The 23,027-nt window shown below is 40.2% G+C and overlaps 1 protein-coding gene across 3 annotated transcripts in view; it reads left to right on the forward strand.

Annotated features, from left to right (window-relative positions):
- Nucleotides 1-23,027, forward strand: part of strbp (spermatid perinuclear RNA binding protein) — a 75,436-nt gene that overhangs the window by 19,655 nt on the left and 32,754 nt on the right. For 2 of the 3 annotated variants that reach the window (XM_018670470.2, XM_018670474.2), the window contains exon 3: nt 7,391-7,500. The gene's annotated coding sequence lies outside the window, so the exon portion shown is untranslated. Of the gene's footprint in view, nt 1-2,005; nt 2,176-7,390; nt 7,501-23,027 lie in introns of all 3 variants that reach the window. The other variant, XM_051072871.1, reaches the window with a different exon arrangement.

Consider the following 23,027-nt stretch of genomic DNA (forward strand, 5'->3'; position numbering starts at 1 on the left):
GAACTTTTACCATTTATCAATCAAAGTGGCAATTTTCTGCTTTGTGCCTGCTCTCTGCACTTTGTTGCAGATATTATGAAATCTGTATCATCTTTTGTATCGCAGGTAAATGTTCAGACTAATCTAACAAGAAAATGTGATGAAAATTGTGGATATCTAGATTTAAAGCATCTTTTAGCAATCTCATATCAGCCTTCTGTAGCTAACCTTGAGGCACATTCAACACTTGCTGTTGCTGCTTTACAGTTGAGCTAGACAATATAGCTAGATCTATAGAAATTCTGCAGCACAGTTCGCATGTCTTTTAATCTATAATAAAAATGAAAATGATGCTTTCTGGGAAAAAAGAAGGATGACAGATTACATTCTTGATTAATCAATTGATCAAAATGGTGAGAAACCCAATATGACATTAATTTATTATCACATAAGACAAAGGAAAGCAGCAGGTCATTTCTACTGAGAAGCTGTAACCTGCGAATATTTGGTATTTTTGCCAGGAAACAAATCTACTGAAGGGATTAATCAATTAGCATAATAGTTAAAGCCAATTCAATTTTTGTCAGTCCACTAACTGATTAATAGTTTCAGCTCCAGACAACACACTATATTTCAGTAATCCTCAACAGATTTACCACAGACTTACACAAGACTTCTCAAAACAGCCGGTCATAACTATAGCACAGCCTCTTTACTGTATGTTGCCAGCCAAAAATTATTTGTTCTTATAACATCATAACATGAAATATGCATTTTGTTATCTTATATGTCTTATATGTTCTTTCCTTCCTTGGTGTGTCGAATTTTGTTTGCTGCTCCATACAGTATGTCTCAGTTATACCTCCTACGCTCCCACGCTAGTGTCAAAGGCAGTTCACTGTCTATACAGTCCTGTGTGTATCTGTGTCTGTGTATATATGTGTGTGTGTGTGTGTGTGTGTGTGTGTGTGTGCTGGTGGAGAATGGGTCAGTGTTAAACATTTAAGTCTTTATTCAGCACTGAATGGAGGCTTAATTTGTGTGAGTCAATTTTAAGGGACCTACGCCCAGAAACACAAGTGTGCCTGCAAACCAGCACCAGTTGCTGTAGTTGTATGGATTACATAGACGAGGTCTTTAGTGATGTTTGAAACAGAGGCGTCTTTGTAGATGTCAGTTCACAACCAACTACTGGGGCTTGCTGTGTGTGTGTGTGTGTGTGTGTGTGTGTGTGTGTGTGTGTGTGTGTGTGTGTGTCTGTGTGTGTGTGTGTGTGTGTGTGTGTGTGTACAGATTTTGTGAATGGATCTGTGTGTGAATTGGTGTGTAGTACAGAACAGCGTGCACACATTTTGCGTTCACTGGTTATTAGAGCCCCGGCTCAGTGTCACACCCAACAGTTTTGCTTGAATAAACTGAATAACTGCAACAGAATTAAGATGGCTGTCCCTGTGCCTTAAGGAGAATTTTAGCAGAGCAGAAAGTTGCTGTGCCATGATTAGTACAGAAGCCATTATCTGTATTTTTACTTTGTTTTTGCAGAACAAAGGAGAAGGAACCCTTGATCAATAGTGGAAAGATACAGTGCTGAAAAAGCATTACATTCTCTTCCTTTCTAAATAGAAATCATTCCTTTTCTAATTGGGCTTGCAGCCTTCAGTGAATTTGAAGGTTTTATTCTGAACCCAGCATAAAAGCTGAGTGTGTCCTTTCTTTTGTGTGCGTGTGTTCACAGTGGTAGCTTTCATAGAAATTCTCTATAATGTTTCTTGTGTCAGCCCTGCAGTATAACCTAATCATTTTAGGCCTGTTCATTTTTTTAAGCATAGGACAATAGATAAGTGGTTCATTCTCACACTCAAAATGGTGATTCAATTGAACTGGTCACAAGATCATTTCTTTACAAGGAAAGACTACTTGATTTCTCTGAACACTTCTATTCCTGGGAATAAAGAAATGCAATCAGCATTAAATTACTCTACAGTGGCTGCATCTCTATATGCTTAAATTGCTTTTCTTTTTTGAGTGGAAGGAGGGAGAGCAAAGCTTCCTGTCCTGCAAGAATGAAGAACAACAGGCTGAACCTGGGAAGTTTCACACACCTCTCATTCCATCTCCACTTCCCTCCCATGCTCCTGCTCCTAACCTCATCTTCATTTCTCACCCTGTCGTGGCTCTGGAAGGGATGCAACCATGGTTTGTATTGACATCTTTACCACACAAACCAGGTTTTTTTGTATTCATACCTACTCCTAATCCCTCTATATCTTTTTCTTTCACGTATTCATGCTGTCTTCACCTCACAGCAACCACCCACACTCCATCCATCTACAACCCTTTGCCCTCTAGTTGTTTCATGATTGGAATTCCAAAGCCAGCGCTAAGCCAGTGGAGATGTATGGGCCAGCCCGTTTCATATACTGAGGAAGTATAGAAGCAGAGAACCAATTCCAGGGCTTCCTTCACTCAATATGTGCTCTCTCTGTGTGTGTGTGTGTGTGTGTGTGTGTGTGTGTGTGTGCGCGCGCTAGTACAAAGGTGTGCATTTGTAGGTCAAGAGAGGGCTTTTTTTCCCTTTTAGCAAAGTGGTTCTCCATGTACCACAGACTTTCTGTGTAGCATTTGTGGTTGTGTGTCTCTGTGTCTTTTATATCTGTGACTTTTTGAATTACCTGGTTACCTGCATCTTTGGCAAGAAAATGCACAGACTCTAGTGCGCACACCCACCCACAAACATGTACAAATGTTTCAGAATGCATACAGATGCGTGTATGCAAGAACATCACTGTAATGAAAATGATTTACAACGGAGATTATCTGGATTAGGATTGCATGTAATATTTTTAAATTGAGAATGAGGTTAGGGATACTCTGTCACATCATAATTACTATTAGAGTGTATGAATATTGAAAAGGGATTGTCATTTTAATTTTATTCCACAAATTGAATAGCGAAACAAATTTAGAATTTAATGAAATGGTCTATTATATTTTTATGAAAGCACAGTGGTGTTTCACAGTGGAATCAACTAATGTGCTTCCCATGACATGTCAATCTCACTTAGGCTCAGAGCTAAAACAAATCTCAATGACTACATTTTCACTGACTGCGATATTAATATATTATTCTGACTTAAAAATTCCTGATTAGCTTTGCCAGAATAAGTCCGTAGTGATAATAAGGGCTGGAGCACAGAGTCAGACATAATGCAGTGATGGTTAGAGGCGAAGTAAAATCACCTTAAAACACTATAAAATAGCAGTAGATCACAACTATATAACCAGCACAGTGAACTGAGGCAGCACAAGAAACTCAAAAAATACTCAGATTAGTACAGCTTCAGTTGTAGTGATTTAAACAATACAAATTGACTGTACTTTTGTTATATTTTACTTGAATGTGTTTTATACCATCTAACATTGTATAGCTGATAGCAGCAGTAATCTTGCAGTACCTTTGGGGTAGGTTTCAACTCTTAATACTTTTAAAGAAATAAAGATGTAAATGTTCAGCCATTAAAAGTAATGTTTCTTTTTAAAGCAAGCATCTGTATAAAGAAAGTCTCTCTGTTTTGTGTTCACACGTCATTAAGTGTATTATTATTGGCTGTAGTCCTCTACTGCTTGTCTGGCTAATGGGTACAACATCACACATTATGCTGTGAGGAGCTCAAACTGGTGAAGCAAGCCCCTTTGATCAGGAACTCACTGAGTCATTCATCAGAGACAAAAGCATCGTGAGGGCACCTGCACTCACCTGAATCCCTAAATGTAAAACTCTGGAAATGCGGAAGTCAGAAGGTTGCAAAATATATTCCGCAAATTTGAGGGCTCCACTGTCACAGGGTGAGAATGTTCCTATTAATGAGTTAGGAAATTAATAGCTTAATGGTGAGGGTGACTCATAGAGCTAGAGAGTGCTTAGCTTTATTCAAGGTGATAGAGAGTGCTCTGGGGGTCTCATGCAGCATATGGACTGAAAGCACAACCCTGACCTTGGGAGATGCGCACATGGAAAAAAAAAAAAAAAGGAGACCGACTGGGCAGACCTTTCAATTGGTGTCTTTTACTGTACGGGGGCACGTAAACTTGTGTGTGCCCATAGGTTTATGTGTAGATTTCCATATTGGTGATTGAAAAATGACAATCTATGGCACTGGCAGTCTGTGACTAACAAGCTCAATATCTGACAGGTTGTTGAGTCAGGCTCTTAGACAGCCTACTGTAACGTAAAATGATGTCTTTGTTTATGCTTCACTGCACCATTGCTTCCTAGTTTGACACCTAGGCTTCTTATTTTTCACTATCAGTAAATGGTTTATAAATGAGATGTGAAGGATTGGCAAATTAAATAATACTGTCAGAAAAAGGATTATTTTTCTTTCTCATGAGCACTCTATTGAGAACATGTGTCAGTCACTGGAGACCATTATCTGACAGCATGTAGATGTATTCAGCTACAGGGAGAAGAAATGCAACTTCTTTTTTTCCTCCATCTTTAAACTTCACCACACCTGTTAGAGGGTGTGAAAAAAGATTTTCAAGCCTAATCTACATGCCATGCTTCACCACTGCCTCATACATCTGTCAGAATGTCTGTGAAAAATAACTAGATAAAGAGATTATCTGTAGATACAGTATGAAATTCTCTAAAATCCGTGGCTTTCTGTAGCAGTTTTATTTGTGATCTGATTCAGGTGTCAGTTCTTTATTTAATATGCTGCACAGTGTGTGATATTTGTAAGTATCAAATTGTAATTACTACAACAGATTGCTGACTACATATTTTAGTGATGATCAGTCTTTTGCTTGAAGAATTGATTTTGCACCTGCTGTCTGCCTGTCTGTTCTTTATAATGTGCTTGTAATGATGCCCCTGGTTTTACTGTAGCTGGTCTGCACTCAGGGTGTTTTATGGAAAGCACAGGCTCCATGTGCTAATTAACATTTAGCTTAGCTTTTCAACAACCCATATTTGAACACTGTCCAAGACACAAAATGCTGAATAGTGTATTCTTGTATGACATATGAGCTTTCAAAGACCACCTGCACCTACTTCTGCTTAAACAAAGGCAAGAGGAACATTGCTGCCTTCTTCAAGTACCCCAGACCTCATTATGTTTTATGGTCACTACTTTTTGTCTTGACAGTTTGCCAACTGTCCAACTGTAAGAAAAAGTAATGATTGTTTTCAATTACATTAAAGGCACAGTGCACACATGTTTGGTAAGATGTCACAAATGCAGATATGATTGTGTTAACTATATAAAGTGTACACTACTCAGATGTGTCATATGTGCATGTGTTAGAGCTGTGAATAGACTTGCAATCACAATGTGCCTCGGAACCAGTTTGTCCTGCAGGACCATGACATTACATCCATTACACCAACCAACACCCACCTCAGTTATGCTCTATTATCTAAGGTGTGACCTCTTCCCCTAACAACACACAGCAAACACTGTATATTTGTTCTGCTTTGATTTTCTTGGCTGTGTGACTGTGTCTTGTGTCTGTGGGAGGGTGCAGCATTGTCAGTTTGTTGTATCTGGTTTGTCAGGATCATCAGTGTCAGACTTCTCTACACAGTGAAGGATGTGTAATTACATATATCTCAGAGGGTTGTATTTTATGCATCATGGTCTGGTAGTGTTATTGCTGTTTCGCTGAGTGTTTTTTTTTGTTTTGTTTTTTTTAAATCTTTTAACTCCACTCATAAACCGCAAAGCAGATAGATTGATATTTCCCAGTAGTTCAGCAATAATAACTGTTCTCATTGATTTACAATAGTAGAAATTAAATCTAACAAGATTATTTAATGATTCAAGTTGGTTCATCAGTTAATGGTGCCTCAAGGTTTTAGCTAATGGAAAAAAGAGGAAACAGTGGCCCAACTAAAAATCACAACTAATGTTAAGGAAGTTAAATGTGTAAATTGATAAATTTCAGCATTGCCCCATTTGCCATGTCAACGCAGTTTATGTTATACAATTCTTAAGTAGGGGTGTGTGGTGTGGCAATCTCAAAAGAACCAAAATGATCATGAATGATTTGAAATCTGGATATGAAGACAAGAACTGTGCTGCTGCTGCACATAAATCAGGGTTTCTCTGCCACATAAAAACCTGAGGGCAAAAACAACACACTGAACACAAGCCGGAGAGCAAACATGTCATCATGCTGTGAATACAAACTCAACACTTGCTCTATCTTTGCTTCACAGTAAAACCTTGTGACAGCAAAGAAAATAGGGTATGGCTTTTATTGTGAAATAGCAGCAGGAAGCCTCAAATGAGTATTACTAATGAGGTAAAGGAGGTTTTAACTGAGATTATAGGTTGTTGAGACCTACATTTAAATATTAAATCCCCTTTTCTGTTGATTATCAGTTTATACAAAGGAGTTAGAGGGTGAAAAGCTGCAGGTGGTTATTACAGAATGGGCACACATCAGACTTCCATCCCAGTGATTTAAAGTTATTAACTTCTTTTTCCTATGCCATGCTGGGGCTATAAAAAAAAGAATGGGTCAGCGCTGCATTACACAAGCTTTGGAAAGTGGCTAATGTTGTGAGAATCTAGCCGACAAGCTAATAGGCAACTTTTGACATTCTCAAAGTCTGGTCAGGGCAAGATATTTCTGCACATTCTCTGTAAACTGTTTGCATGTAATGCAAATGTGGAAAAGGATTTACTGTTGTACACTCGTTATGTAGCAACACATGCAAATGAGTCTGTTTCCTCGGCAGGGACAGTGTCGCAATTTTCTGGTCAGTGATTGGCTGTATATCTCTGTGTTTTTCCCAGATCTCAGTAGTCTTCAGTTTATTTCAGTTTCTGTCCCTTCTTGCAATCTCTTTTTTTATTCCTCTCTTCTATCCAGGCAGCAGTTTCCAATATTCCAGTACATTTCATTTTTCATATCCCCTGATCTCTAGTTCTTGTCCGCTCTGCCTCCACCAATTATCCACTTTGCTATGTGGTGATGTTTGTAGGAAGGAGAGGAGAAAGTAATGTGACAATGGGGGTCTGTCGTTTGAATAAGTGAATCAGTCATACTTCAATGCAAAATAATTACTCTTATCGCACAGAGATTAAAGATGTACTTGCTAGAGTGCTTAATAGAGGTTTTATTCTTTCAACCACTCATCTTTCACTGTCTCTGCAGCTCTGCCTTGAGAAATGTTTTCTCACAGATAGCAGTGAATTGTATGCTTGCATATCCTTGTGTGTTTGTGTGTGAATGACATTATGATTTAAGTAAACAAACTCTGCTTTAATTACACCTCTTAATTTAACTCCTCTTTTGATGGCTGGCAGCCAGCCAGCGTGTGACTCATGTCAAGCTGAACATGATCCCTTAAGTGCTGTCATACTGAGGTTAACCGACCTCTGAACTTGTGTCTTCTCAGGTACTGAAGCCCGCCTGCTCTGACACAGTGACTCCAGACAGAAAGACAGACTGGCTGATACACACTGAAAAAGAAGTGGGCAGATAAGCAGATAGGAGGACAGAGGGGAGGTGAGTGAAATGAATAACGGAATCCATTCTTATCTCTCTCCCTGTATATCTCTGTGTACTATATCTAGCGCTCTTGTCTCGCTCCATATGTGGAGGGCTGCTGCTGGGCTTGGTGGCTCATTGTTTATGGTTGTGCCAAATCAGCCAGAAAACAAGAAAAGCCCTGCAGTGGAGAGGTTGGTTCACACCCCTGCTGAGCCCACAACTGAGTGTGCCAGTCTGTGTGCATGCATGTGTGCATTTGCCATCAAATCAGGGGTCACTTTTTTTGTCCAGCAACTTTTGGGGAGTGACAGATGGTAGAAGAGTCAAATGTCGAGAGCCATTTTCAGGCATGTTATGCGAGTACATAGCTACTGAGCAGTAAGAATGCCCCCAAATGGAAACAACAGACCATCAGATTTCACATGTTGACACCAGTCCTGGAGGAGAATAAACTAACTGTGCATATAAACTAAAAGATGGCACTCACTCAGATTTTATTACCTGCCTACCCATCTACATATCTGTACCTTACCCATCTATGAATCTGAATTAGACAAAAGCCTGTTGTTCATCTTGTGGTCTAGTCTTCAGTATCACAGCTGCACACAGAGGATGCTCTCAGGTTAGACACATTTTCTTGATCACAGTTGGTCAGGGGCTGTGGTTTTAGTGGTAGCTGTAGAGTTCACCCACTGCTTTGGTAAACTGCCTACTTATGTATGCAAAGTAGCTTTTATGCAATTCACCCAGCGGCCTTCCCCACTATCATCTCAGTGGGAGTGTTTTGGGGTCTGCGTGTGTGTGTTTATGTGTAAATAATTGATCGCTGTAGAGGTTTTTAGTGGATCGCTGTTGCAACCGAACCAGGGAGAAAAATCTGCTCTGCTGCTCTGCTCCAGTGTGTGAAGCAGAACTACTGTATACCATGCCTGCTGCAGCTGCTGCTCAGTGGGTCTTTCATGCTGTGTTGGCTGGCTTGTTGCTGTAAAGTCAGTTTAGTTTTTATTAGTTCTGCTGACAGGATTAGTCAAAGAAAGTCCATATAGGCAGTAATTGACAGCTTTGAAGGTTAATGGGCAGCAACTTTGATAAGCTATCATTAAAATCCTTTAACAAGTGAATATACCACTCATTTGCTGGTTCCAGCTTGGCTTCTTTTCTCTGTTTTATGTAGTTGTAAATTAAGTGCATTTTGTATATTTTCTGGATAAAACAAGCACAAAAAATCAACACAGTAGCTCATACTGACAGTCGTCAGTAGTCGTATTGTGTTGGATTGTATTGTTTAACATGTTCAGAGGAAGAAGTCAAACAGGGTTTTCAGGTTAGTTCACATTAGTTTTGTCTTGTGGTGTTTTTTTCTTTTCCACAGATTCACATACTTTCACATTCACAGAAACTGACAAGTGAGCACATTTAAGTACGTACACACACAAGCTATGAAGATGATCCAGTGTGTTCCCATGTCCAACCTACCACTCAGCCCTGCTTTTTTTCCATCTCCCCCTCTTTTCACACTTTTCGCATCCGCTTCCCCCTCCACTCTAATTTTTTTCCCCTGTTTTCTCTGCTTATTTCTTTACCTTACTCTGCCTTGTAGTGTCTTCATTTTGTTCTGTCTTATTCTTGCTTTTTCTTCCTGTGTGTCACTCCTTCTCTCTTTCTTGCCCCTTAGCCGCAGTGTCCTTGAGAAAGCAGTGACTTTGCCGGTGAGCACAGCAGAGCGCATCTCTCTCTCTCCCTTTCTCTCTCTCTCTCTCTCTCGCTCGCTCACACACTGACACTCACTCAACACACACATCTGGAACACATTCACACACACACACACACACACACACACACACACACACACACACACACACACACACGTACATATGTCCATAGCAACACTGTCAAGCAGAACCAGCCCTTACAAGTCTCTTCCTTTAGTCTCCATAAATAATTCATTGAAAGTAACATTGGCTGTACTTTATGCAAATATTGACAAGCCTATTGCAGAGAAAAAATGAGACAGTCGTTTCCTGTGTTGTGCACAATTTTTGTCCACTTTTCAGAAACATATAGTAAATCATCAACAAACAAACTGCTGCTACAAGCAAAAATGTCTCAAAAGTCATGACATAATAGAGCCCTCCCCAAATCAGTTGTTCTAAACAAAGGCAAAGGCAGTTATTGTTATTAATTAGTTAATAAATATTTTTTCTTTAATGCTTGGTATTTAAACCCCACATTGACACAAAACAGATAACATTGTGTCCATTAAAAAGAAAAGTAATACAGAGTTTCAGTTAAATTCACTTCAATTCTCTCAGTTAGAAGCTCAGACATTTAAGAAAACAGTATTTAATGCACTAGTTCAATTACTCTTCCTCAAGGTTGGTCACCAAACTTGGACAAATTGCCCTCAGGTGATACTGTATTTAGCCTGCCACCATCGGAAACGTGATCCCCATGTGCCCTTCTCCTCATTAAAGTTGCCCTCAACTAATCTTGGATCATGACAGCCCATTGTCACAGTTTTCCGTGGCTTTTGAAATATAGATGGAGTCTGATTGTCTGGATGTAAGATGAGATGTTATAGTCCCTTGATGCTATTTGTTCTTGTTGGTCTCTGTTTTCCATTGCAGTTCATAGAGTGCGTATTGGGTCACTGCTTTTTTCCTGCCGCCTTACATGTTTTCTGTTGGAGATCAAATGTCTTGTGGTTAGCTAGCTGCAGTGCTGTGCATGGCAGCTGTGTTGTTGTAACTGCATCCTGAATGTTTTGCTTAGATGACAGATTTCAGTTATTCAGTACAGTGATACTATGTTGTCATCTTCAAAACTTTTTTTGTCTTTAAGTTCTGTTTTATCTTCTGTTGTCAGCGTCCATTTATCTATATTATCACATCTCATGACAGTATGTCAGTGCTACCATGTTGTCTCTCTCTCTCTCTCTGTCTTTGTGTGTTTGTGTCTCTCTCTCTCGTCCTCATGTTATGCCCCACGTTCAGCTGGAAATGCTTCTGTAGCCATGGTGACCAATCCCAAGGGGAAAAGTTGAGGCTGAATCTCTTTCTCACTCTCTTTTCCTTCCTTTGTCTCATGCCTGGTTGCAATCTAATGCCTTCCTCACACACAAACACAAACACACACACACATACAAGCACATCAGAATCTAAAAGCAGAGGAGACATAGTTGTTGTTTTTGTTCTTTTGTGTTCAGATGAGTACTGATGTAAAAGAAGTGACCTAATTACAGAGAAACACTAAACCTGTGGACAGAGCTGAGGATAAATTTCTCTCTCTCTCTCTTTTCCTCTGTTTTCTACAGTTTCATGCGTGCTTGCTCTGTTATTTGTTAGTGACCATGACTCTGGCAGTCAGACCTTTGGCCATTAAATACTTACACAAAGAGACCGGTGGAGACAGACTATTGAAAAAAGATGATGTGAGGAGGCAGAATAATTTCAGAAGAAGTTGCAGCCTGAAAAAAAAATCTGCCTTGTACTGACAAACACTGAGCTGTCAGACCTCAGCCTACAGAAGGATTTCAATTGTCTTAACTTTACTTTGAGTGTGTATGTGGCGTGTGTAGGTTTCTAGGAGACTGTCCTCCCCAAAAAGAACAGCAGCATCAGTCAACGTATGTACTCCAGCGGCTGTAGTAATTATGATGGGAACAAAGGAGGTAGTCAGGTTATGTTGTTATAGAGCAAGAAAGTCCACGTAGGTAGAGTATGGAGTGAATGGATGGATCAACAAAACATCAGACTTTTAACACTTCTCATGTTTCCCATTTCCAGCCCAGAGTCAGTGTTGTTTTTTGCTAAAGCATGACCATTACTGTGCTGTACCCAAACCAAGTGTTTATTGTGGTAACCATAGTAACCAAACCATGCTCTTTCACTAAATCTAATTAACATTTGTGTGTGTCAATCTGGAGGAGAGGGACAAACTGCACATTTTGTCGCTTAATTTGGAGGACTTGGTTTCTGGGCATGTATGCTTCCTCTGACACAGGTAGTAATATTTTTTTGTGCTTTAGATTAGTTTATATGAGTTCCTGAAGTAATTAGATCTGATGATATAGGAAAGTAAATCTCATGTTTAAAAAAAAAAAGTGAAATTTTCCTTTAATGTTTAAATCTTAATCTCTGCTTTTAATAGAGATGGCTTAGGGTAAGACACAGTCAGGAGAACAAAATGGAAATTTAAAAGTGCAGGGGATTCAATTTTGTGAATTCATAATAATTAATTGTTAATTATTAATGACAAGTCCAGTTCCTTTGGCTAGGTAAAGTTTGTTTTAGAATTAATATAAAACATCTTGTTATTGTTGTGTGAAAAGGACCTCAGGCTCTTCTTCTCTTCTGTGTCTACCTCCTTTTTTCCTTCACACCCCCCCCCCCTTGTTCTTCACCACCCCCACCTTCCATTCTTTCCTTCCTGTCCCCACCTCTTCCCCTTCGTCCATTTTTGTCCTAATCAGTTTTGCATTGTCCTCAGCTTTTCCTCCACTTGTTCATATTCCTCAGTGTCTCGCCCTCGTCACTCCCTCCCTGTAATTATTCTTGTCTTTTTTGTCATCCTGATTTCACTCACTCCTAATCTCTCATCCCCCACACCCCACACAAACATATCATATCGCCCACATACTGCAAACCTTTTCTGTCTCTCTCACTACACTCATTTCTGTTTCCTTTCCTGTTCCCTTGTTTCTAACCTGCCTTGAGCTTTTTCTCCTGCTCACCCGCATCAGTCCCACCCTTCCTCCCTCTCTCTCTCTCTCCGTTCTCTCTCCCTCTCTCTCCATCATCTCCCTTGAGTCAGAGAGACAGACAGGAAGGAAGTGTGTAATGAAACAGCCATATCGAGCACACTGCTCAAATTGACCTGGAATGAATGGAGTCACTGATCAGCTCCTGCTAAAGCACTGTAGATGAAGAAGTAGGGGAGGGTGGGGGAGAAAATGGAGCTGGCTAATGTAGCACACAGACAGATTTCATCCAAAACATGGTTATTTTGTCTATCTCTGGATCACAGTGCACAATACACAACATTATATGTGTTTTTAGTTGGGAACGCATATTAAACTGTTACTCCGTGAGCTTCATTTGAAACTGTCGATGAGTACAGAAAAATAACTTTTCTCTGACATATTCTGCCTGAAATCGATAGTTGGCAAAGTCCATGAATTTAGTCATTTCAGCTGAAGAGGGGGACGCAATCTGCATTCAAGAGATTTTCTCTGCTGTTTGAACAGAGAACAGAGAGGCAGACAAGCGCGGCAACAGCTAAAGAGAGTGAAAATTAGAAAAACACTGACAATCGGGAAGAGGCAGAATGACAGGACAAAACTCTCCCAAGTCACTCAAGTTGTTCTGTATTTATGAGTGGCCAAAACATAAGATTATAACATCTGAGTCCATTCTGTGAAATTAATTTCTTAAAAATACTTGATCCTGCGATGTAATTTGGCTTTTGTAATGTATCTCTCTAATCTGTTCATCTGGCATCACCCACCGAACTGCTGCTTTTATTAATGAAAATTGACAGAGAGAGGGACTCATCACCGGGATACCAAGTAGTACTATGTCTGTGTGCTTCGCTAGTGTGCTGTTTTTTTTTTTGAATTGTAGAGTGGAAGCCCATTTAGGGAATTAGTTCACATCTGGACAACCCTAGCTGTCCTCATGCTCTCCCAACTCGTAACATGTTTCACAATTAGGAGGGTTTCGGCAGCCTCGCATTGGCAACAACTTCTGACCTCAATTCTGAGAGACCTGGTTTGGTCTTTCTGTCACCCATTTTTGAGCTTTGACCTCATCCTGACCTTCAGGTATATAAAATATTGGAATTTTAGGTGTTGTGATGAGATGATATTTTCCCACTCCCCTAGTGTGATGCAGTTACATACCAGCCATTGATACAGATAGACCTAAGCTGAGGTTAATATCCATCTTCAAAAACTTGATTCTGTACATTCTGTTTCTTTTGCTTTGTCTCTGCTTTCCATCTCTGTGTTTTCTTTTGTATCTTTTTACAACCCTTACTTTATTGTATCTGTAAGAACCAGCTATCCCACTTTGAAAACCACTTGAATACTTGACTACTTGTTTACTACTGTTTATGCTTCATATAGATCTGTTTACCTGTTGATTAGTCTTAAGATTTGTTAGCGATCTAAGAAGCACAGTAAATTGAATCAGCACAAATTCCATACTTTCATGTTGTCTTGCTCCAAAAACAGAATGAGCATGCTATGTGGTGGTGGTACTCCATGCTCTTTATTTATTTGTTTTTGTGTATGTATTTATTTTGACATAATATTTTCAATTGGATGCAGCGGTGTTCCACATTCTTCTGTTTTTTTTTCCAACCTAAATCTGACAACTGGTATTTATTTGAATATATGTTTACAACCAGTTACATATACACAGACCTGCACACACACAAAGGGGAGGGGGGTGTGACAGCTTTGTGTGTTGGCAAACTTGAGCTTAGCAGTGGAAGAGCCTTTCAAGCAGGATTAAGCTGCTAAGTGTCAATGGAACAGACAAGTAGGCCAAAGACCACTAGGATATCACTTACACTGCAACAATCAACGTCAGTGTGTCTGTGTGTGCGAATGTGTGTGTGGTAGTATGTAAAATAGGTGCAAGGAAGTGTGTGGTAGATTATTTGTGGAAAAACAGAGGAGGGAACCAGCGGGACGCGCGCACACTGTACGCACATTCACAAGTCTCCTCACAGACTATGGACTGTGGAGCCTCGGCAGAGCCCTGGCAGGACCATCTGTTCCTGCTGAAATCAGCACAGCAGGAGCCTACCAGTGCGCACTCTCTCTCTCTTTTTCACACACATATGCACAGACACACACACACACACACACACACACACACACACACACACAGTTGCAGCATGCTGGCATAGTGATAGTCTATTTATTCCCCACACTGACGCAGGACAGTACTCAACTGTGCATGTATATGTGTGTATGGCAGTTTTAAGTTAAAAGGATAGATAGATAGATAGATAGATAGATAGATAGATAGATAGATAGATAGATAGATAGATAGATAGATAGATAGGAACACAAATACATACATCTATCCTTGTTAGCCTATGACCCAAGTCTGTCCAGTCTGACCCAGCGTCAGCAGAAACTGCACACACACACAACTTTCTCCATTTTAATAATCGACCAAAGGGAGTTACGCTTCCCTGTCAATGTTATCTATTTCTCTCCCAGAAGCAACATCAGCGCTTTCTCCTCTTTCCGCCATCTCATCAATACTCTGTGCGCTGACCTCCCCTGGCCTGCACCTGGACCCAGTCAAGACAGAACTACAGTGTAGTAGTTTGAAATATATGCAGTGTAACAGTCTTTCTTCAGGGCAAGCAGTGAATACACAGATCTGTGGAAGGAAAGAAAGCCTACGGTCACATATACAGAGACATAAGTGAGCAAAGGAGTTCATCAGTCACAGAAATCAATGATTGGTTTCAACAAAACCTAATCTAACCTTGTCCTGCTATTAATATACATTAAAATACCCATTTCAATCAATAAAGCAAAGCACGGTCATTTATCTTCATTCTAAGCTTATTACCAAGGCACCTGCGTTTGCGCACGGCATCAGTCTGTATACTATATGGTGTGTGTATATATGGTGCACATGATTGTTATTCTTATTGTGGACATTATAGACCTACTTTTTGATTGTAGATACTCAAAAGAAGCAAAGATGTAATTAAAGGGATGAGCCAGTGGACTGTTATTGTGACAGGAGAGGACCTGTGGTGTTCAGTCATCATCCCTATAGGACAGTAGGTAGAGGATTAACAATACAAGAACAGAGGTATGTTGTGCACTCGGAGAAAAAGCTAAATATACTGTTGTAGCCTGAATAGGTTTTCAATAGTAAGAAGGTTATTGCAGAAATATATTGGATTTTTTGAAAATTCTGTAAATAAAATAAAAACCTTACGGGACTGTGTAAGCATATCATCTGAAAAGAAACAGTAAACAAACACAAACAAATAAGAATGACAAACAAAATTGAATGTGACAGACAAAGTATAGTGTAATACCAGAAAGGCTGAGAGACTGTAGAAGGAGTTAATAACAGCAGGAAAACATAGGAAGAGTTCGAGAGCTAAGATAAATTGGAACAGGCCAGGTGCATAAGTTTAGATCAGGGGGGAAATCAGCATGGTAGTCACTAGGAGAAGTAATTGCCTTTGTGCGTGTGCGTTAGGTAGAGTCAGTTTGTGTCCACCGTGATACTGAAGAGAGCCATGTTCCTGAAAATATCAATAAATAAAACACTTAACAATAAATCTTTCGAAAGTCTAGTCTGCCACTGCATAAAACAAAAAGACACAGGATAAATGTGTTGAATCTTATAACTATACTGTTATTCAGACATCCATAGAACATAATAGTTGATTCTGATATAAGCCCTCAAGCTAAGATATGTTAGTAATATTTCTGAATAAATATTTTATGAAATGCAGCATTTTCCTGCAAAATGGTCTGAATCACTGTATATCAAAATGTCACAGTTGCAATTTGTAGAACTTGAGGAATTAATTTGAATCAATTTTTATTCCTGTCAAATGCAGTCCACTGTCAAAAAAAAAGGAAAATTAATATTTTACCTCAAGGAAAAGAAAAATGACTGCAAGAAAAAGACTAAATGGAAGCACCCTTGAGACTCAATAATACAAACCACATCTCTCACACAAACATTTCATTAGAGTCTAATCAGTAGCTCTGTCATTCTTTTTGGGTTTTTGTTCTATTAGGGTATAAATTGAATTCACCTTGAATCCCAGGTGTAAAACAGTTCCTGATTAAATGGCGGGAATGAAAACCAGCAGGGCTCCCTGTTCTTAAAACTAGCATTGAGAGCCGTAGTTTTAAATGAATGTGTAATGCTTCAATGGGCCTGACAGTGTTTTCAGGTTGCAGTCAGCAGTTGTCCTCCTGGTTGTCACACTGTGCCAAACATTAGCATTGTTGTAGAGGAATGGACAGAGAAAACAAAATATAGGGGAAAAAATGTCAGGAAGGAGGAAATTAGAGAAAAAGAGAGGGAGATGTAGATTGAGAAAAATAGCTACAAAGCTACAAATTTCTGTACAATGTATACATACATCTCTTTGAGAGAGATGCAACCAAGAAGTAGCAAGAAATGAAGATAAACGACAACACTCGGTTGCACCATTACGGACATGCAGTGCATACAGTACCTGAAACCATTTCCCTGGTGTCCTTTTGTTCTAATGTCCGTTCAGCACGTGTCTAGCCTGCTGCATAGTCCTGCATTAATGAGACATAATGCAGGCAATATCTCTAGCTTGCTATTTCCTCTCGATTATATCTCTACTGTGTAGGCTGTATGTTAAAAAGGAGGAGTGACAAGATGATTGATTTTGACTTTGATTAGCTATGTGTCTATTTTATGGCAGCTCTTTTCTGTGCATTTCATCTGTGCAGATGAAAACTTGAGTTGCTGGCAGGAAGAAATTTGACTTTATGTTTCTGTTGGGGCATCTCACTAGTCTGCTGCCGACTGTTCCTTGCAATCGATAAAATGTTTTGCTTTGCTGTTGCCGGTAGCTTCATAACCCAAGGATTGGTTCCTCAAATCTCATCGGTCTGAGGTTGTAAGAGGCCTGTTTTTCATCGCTCTCTCTTACAAACACTCAAGGGTGATCTCGCCAATGCAGTTTCAGGTATTTGTGAACTTGGCTTAAGAAGGCTAATCCGTTTTTTAAAAGTGGTCAATCTGGGCACGTCTCTCAAAACTACAGTCAGTGAAATATAGTCTCTTCCTCTGGCTGCAGGGCATGCTGACTGCAGCTTCCACACAGTAGTGACATTTGACCTAACCCTGGATTTTTTGCAGATCTTGATAAATTGTCTACACATAGACCAAATGGCACAACGGGAGGGTCAGGAGTGGTCCACCCGTTGCCTCTGGCCCCGATACCTTGAGGAGGACGGTTTATCTAACTAAAATCGTTCCCTTTTGAAGCATCTCTCTTCTTCCATTTGTCTCTTTTTCCTGACTGAAGACTTGGTTGATGAAGAACCCAATCCAGCCCTTGGTATTTTGGCTGTTTCCACACCCTGGTTACTATTATCGTCTTTTACTTCCTCTTCTCATGTCTTCTTATCTGCAAAGGAGATGCCTTCTCAATCCTAGAGAGGTATGTGAAACTATTGTCTCTGTCTCATGTGGGTTCTTATCAAAAAAGGAAATCATTGTTTATTTCTGGAAAGGAAACCAGTTCATTATGGGAGGGACTTACAGTTGTAAAACTGGACTGTTCAGTATCAGATTGTTAATGAGCTATGCTCATAGTTCATCAGGGTATTCATGGTCTGTTCATCTAAATACAGTCCATTGTTTTATTGACATATTTGTAGTGCCTGTAATAGTTGCCTTGATGAGGTTCAGTTGTCACAAAAACCCTACAGCTGGCAGGTAGTCTGTGCTGTTCCATGTGCAAATGATAGCAATGTGTTTATGTTTTTCAAAGGTTATAACTACCCACTATCAACAAAACTGTCAGCCACTTTTTCACACATTTACCCTTGTGCCAGTAAATTACGACCTTCAAACCTGCTTTATCCAGGTATGATAAATGCCTAACTTTCTATTTTAGTCAGCCCAATGCCTCCACATCCAGTACACTAAAGATGTTCTCTTGGCAGTGATAAAAAGATGAAAAGAAATCTAAGAAATAAGGAAACAGGAAAAGAAAGACGAGAAATGTCATTAGGTTAGAGGAGAGACGGGATGTGAATAGCAAACAGGGACGTTTGTGTGGGAAACAGGGACATGAAAAGAAAATACATGAGACTTGAAAATCTCCCATCAAAACTCAAGCATGCATTTTTATATTTTCAAGAAGAACAAGGAGTACTTCTTTTCTCCCCTCTCCTCTCTCTCCAGTGCCATAAAAAATTAAATTTCTCAGTCTTCCTGTCTCTGTCCCTGCTTCTCCTTGCCTCTTTCTTTTGTTTCTAACTGCTTGTCTCTCCATCTGTCTCTGTCTCTCCATCCTGCTGTCTCCCTCCAGTAGAGAAATAGCAGAGCAGGCAGCTAGTACCTGTTTACACAATGCTTGCCTCCTCACAACAGAGGCAGTTAGAGAGGGGTGTGTGGGAGCGTGATTCTGCATCCATTCTGTTTATTGTGTGCCACCTGGTCTCTAAGAGTTTCATTATCTGCTGGTGTCTTGTGTGTGCCTGTTTGTCAAATTCATTACCACACTCTTTTGCAGATGTTTTCCCAGATGCAAATATTATGGCACTGGTAACCCAGGAGTCAGCCACACGCAAGTCGGTACTAATATAACACACAGGCTACTCACATACTCAAATAGCCACTCAGGTGTATAATGAATGTTTAAACATGATGGGTCAGAAATAGCGTTGGTGAGAAAAGCATGCACGCGACCAAAAATACCTTACCTAGGAATAGTTATGTGAGGGGAAAATCAACACTCGAGTGCTGAAATAACTTCAAAATAACACACAGACTTTACTGCCAGAAATATCACCCATATTTATACCTGCACATTTCTTTGTAAAGATTAGTTTCATTGTAGGTCCGCTTCACTGGAGTGCATCGAGACGTCTGTAAGGTTGCTGGTTAAGAGAATGAGTGAGTATGACATGTGACAGTGGGGCAAGAGCTGGAACTAACGCACAGAGCTGCAAGAACATGACACCCATTACTTCACGAAGGGTCCCTCAGCACTTTTTTTTTAAACACTACATGAGATCTTTCTGCTCTTCATCTAATAGGACTGTCCTATTTAATCATGTGACAAATTTATGGTTTAATCCCAAACACAAACAATATGGTGCAGACTTAAGTGCCAAGTAAATCATATTAATTGCATGTAATGCTGGAGCTGATTTGTGGTCATTTATTGAGCAAAAATATTTGTTGGTTCACATGTCAATATTTGCTGCTTTTCTCTGTTTTATATCACACTGCGACGGCCAGCACGATGGAAGTAAAATACGTAAATGGATGTTAGGTTGTATGAAGTAAATCAGCGCTGGGTCTGGACTTTGTATTTGAGATAATATCTTATTCCAAACCATGGAAGCTTTTTCCTGGGACGGGGCCCAAAGCAGTCTCGGTTGTAATCGTACTGCAGATGGTTTCTGTAGTAGATCATTAGTTTTTGCATTCTCTAAAACTCTCTAAAATAATAAAACAAAACTAATTTTGTGGCAATAAAACAATGAGTTGTTTTATAATTCATAATTTTATAAAGTACTAGCAGATTTTAATTGTGGCTCTAAAGTGAAATTTCTCCTGCAGTTATTCTGGCATGTAACCAGCTTTTAATCAGAGGTCCTTTGACTGGTGAAATAATGACAGCATGGCCTGTGGATGAGACTGTTCTGGCTTCCAACTGTGCCACAGTCACTGAAAATGACAGTCAACAACCTTTTATGGAGTTGGAAAGCAGAATGATCCAAAAGTCTGATAATCTAATTACAATATTAAGCAGAAAATCAGAAGTCTTAAAGGGGATACGTTGTGGAAATAAGCTCCAATGCTAATTATCACTCTCTCCCTCCCTCTCCCTCTCTCTCTGGCTTTTGTCAATCCTCTGTCTCCCTTCACTTTTTCTATTCCGCTGTTCATCTCATTTGATGATTATCTGATGAGAAAGGTGTAAATTGCTGCTCAGAGCCATCTCAGCAAATTCCCCAGCTCTTCTATCTCTCCTTCATCTTTCAATCAGTTCCCATCCCTTGTTTCTCATCCTCTGCCCGGTTCCTTTCATCTCTGTAGGGAAAACAGGATGTAATCACCGACTCTTGGCGCAGAAAGGAGAAGGACACAGCACAGGTGTGTGTGTGCGTGCGCGCGCGTTTTCCCTTATGCATAAACTTCTTCTAGGAGAAATAAATTCAATAACTATGGGGCCAAGCTGAGGCAACAGTGATGGTGTTTGTGCATATGCCTGTGTGTGTGTGTACACCATGTGCACATCTGTGCATGTGTGAGTGTGTGTGCACATGCTAATGTCCATGAGCCACCACCAGCATTAATGAGGCAGGGCTTCTGCCAGTCGTCCCCCCCCCCCCCCCCCTCTCCCTCTCAGGAGAAAAAAACACACAGTCACAGATTAATGGCCCACCAGGATGGTGTGAATAAGAGAGAAGAAGAAAAATGGAGAATGGATACTGGTGGGAGGCATACAAAAAAAAGATGGAGGGTGGAAGCAGAGAGAAATGTAATAATTGGTCAGTGTAGGCCTGAGGAAGACTTAGCCACAGGAGGGTTTATGAACAAACAGGCAGATACAGTTTGTACAGGCAACATGCAGCCATGCATGTGAAAACATGGTCCCCTCAGTCGCCTGCAGTCCCAGTGGGAGACAGAGGAGGGTGGGCGCACTGTAGGCCGCATATTGTTGTTCTCTAGATCCAGGGCTTCATTTTAGCTTTGATTCAAACAGCATTCTGTTCTGTTTTATTATATTTTGAAACGCTAATGTGCGCTGTATTTTTCATTCTTGCACTCTTGATTTTAATTAAAGAAAAATGAGAAGGAAAGTGCCATGAGAGAGAAACAAAGGGAGGGAATTGGTGTTGTTGTTTATCAGTGAATTGCTCTGATAATGAGAATCGAATGGGGGCTGGTACATTGTTATTATGCTTCTTGGCAGGGTGTTTGTGCGCGTGCACTATAATCATGGGCATACAATCCTAAGTGCCCAAGACATGTTGGAAGAGAGCTTCCCCCCCCACCCCTCAAGTGAAGAGTGTTGGCTGTAAGGTAACTGGTAAAACCCAAGTGCATAGACACAGACACAGACCCTGTCGCTGCCAGGTGTGTTGAGGATGTAATTGTCAGCGTGGCAGGCCAGCGGCCAGTGGCTTAGAGAGGGAGCGCTGGAGAGAAAATGAGGAGCAGCCTCTAGTGGAGTCTGTTTGCCTGAGGGGCCAGCTCAATATCTGGTGTTGTTGTTTATCTGATTCCCCTCTGCCCCCTTTGCACAGCTTGGTATCCTCCTTACAGTTTCGCTCTTTGCCTCTTTTGCCCACTCCCCTCGTCCTATTTGCTCCCATTCGGGCTCATTTCCAATTCTCTCCCATTTTCTTTCTCACCACTCACTGCATCTCTTGCTCTGTCCTCTCCCCTTCTTGTTCTTGTTCTCTCCTCGGATTCCCACCGAGCTTTCGCTGAGAGGCTGCAGCATCACTGCAATAATAATCCCCCCAGCAGGTCTGCTCCAGGAGAGACCAACAATAACATGTGTGTTTATCTTCTGTGTCCCCTAACAGCATTCAGGTAGAACCGTGGATGTATGTGGTTTCAGGGAGACGAGATGCTCTACACATTAGAGAATGTTATTTATCACCTGGAGTGTGAGAGAAAGTAGCCAGTGATAGTTCTGCAAAGTATAACAGCAGAGAGATTAAATTTCTTAAGTTAAACTTCAAATGAATTGTTCCCTAAGGATATCTATATTGTTTCCCCCATCAGTGTAAAACCTGCTTAATCTAAATTCTCTGATTATTCGTTCGACAGAACAAATTCAAACCTACTAAAGTGGCTCTGGCAGCCATTTCTAGATTTGTTGTACTTTTAGTCTTGAGACCTTAAGTCAGATTTACTTTACTTTTCATATTTTTAGTCAAATCTAGTGGATAAAAAGATGGTTGACATTTCTTTAAATGAGGATCAAGTATGAGCATTTTAATTTAACTTCAGCAAGGTAACAGCAAGGTAAAAGCAATCACTCTTTCCTTCTGTGGCGTCATAAATGTAGTGGGTCCAAAAATCAGCCAGTGTTTTGCTAACAGGCTCCATTATTTTCATCATCCATTCAAGTTTTTTTCACTTCCAAATGAAAATACAAAGCCAGCTTTTTGTTGTTTTGTCTTGTTTTCATCTCATCATTTCACATTCATTGTGGGAAAATTCCTTTGGATTAATATATTTTGTCATAGTTGTCATTAGTGAAATTAATGCTACTTCATTTTCCCCACACCTGCTTGAAGGGGTCAATCCTTGCATCTGGCAGACCTTTGAAAAATCAACTTATACACTCTTGTGCGAACACACGCAGCTCTTTAAATGTCATTGCTCTGGGTTTAGTGTGACCAAATGCGTCTGTGTACTGTCAGTGGTGATGCTGTTGACATTTCATGTTGTGAATAGGAACGTTGTGTATCTGTTCACCTCGGCTTGCTCCATGCTGATAAAACTGGCCTGTGTTTTCATAGTGACACCAGATGTTTAGTTTACTGCATGGAGCCCTAAGATGAGTTGAAGGTAGAAGTCGCAACTAACTTCAGCTTACTTTTTACAAACTCGCAAAACAAATTATAACTTATTTATTGGTCTTGTGAGTTACTGTCTTTTTTTTCAGTATTACTTTACTGCCATCTCTGTTTTTTGTTCACTAAAAGGAATAAAAGCCAGGAAAAGATAAGGTTAGAACCATTACTGTCACACTTTGTATTGGAAGGAGCACTCAACAGCACAATGGTCCAGCTCTCACCA

This window comes from Lates calcarifer, linkage group LG9 (genome assembly GCF_001640805.2).
Source record: "Lates calcarifer isolate ASB-BC8 linkage group LG9, TLL_Latcal_v3, whole genome shotgun sequence".
NCBI classification, from domain to species: Eukaryota; Metazoa; Chordata; class Actinopteri; family Centropomidae; genus Lates; species Lates calcarifer.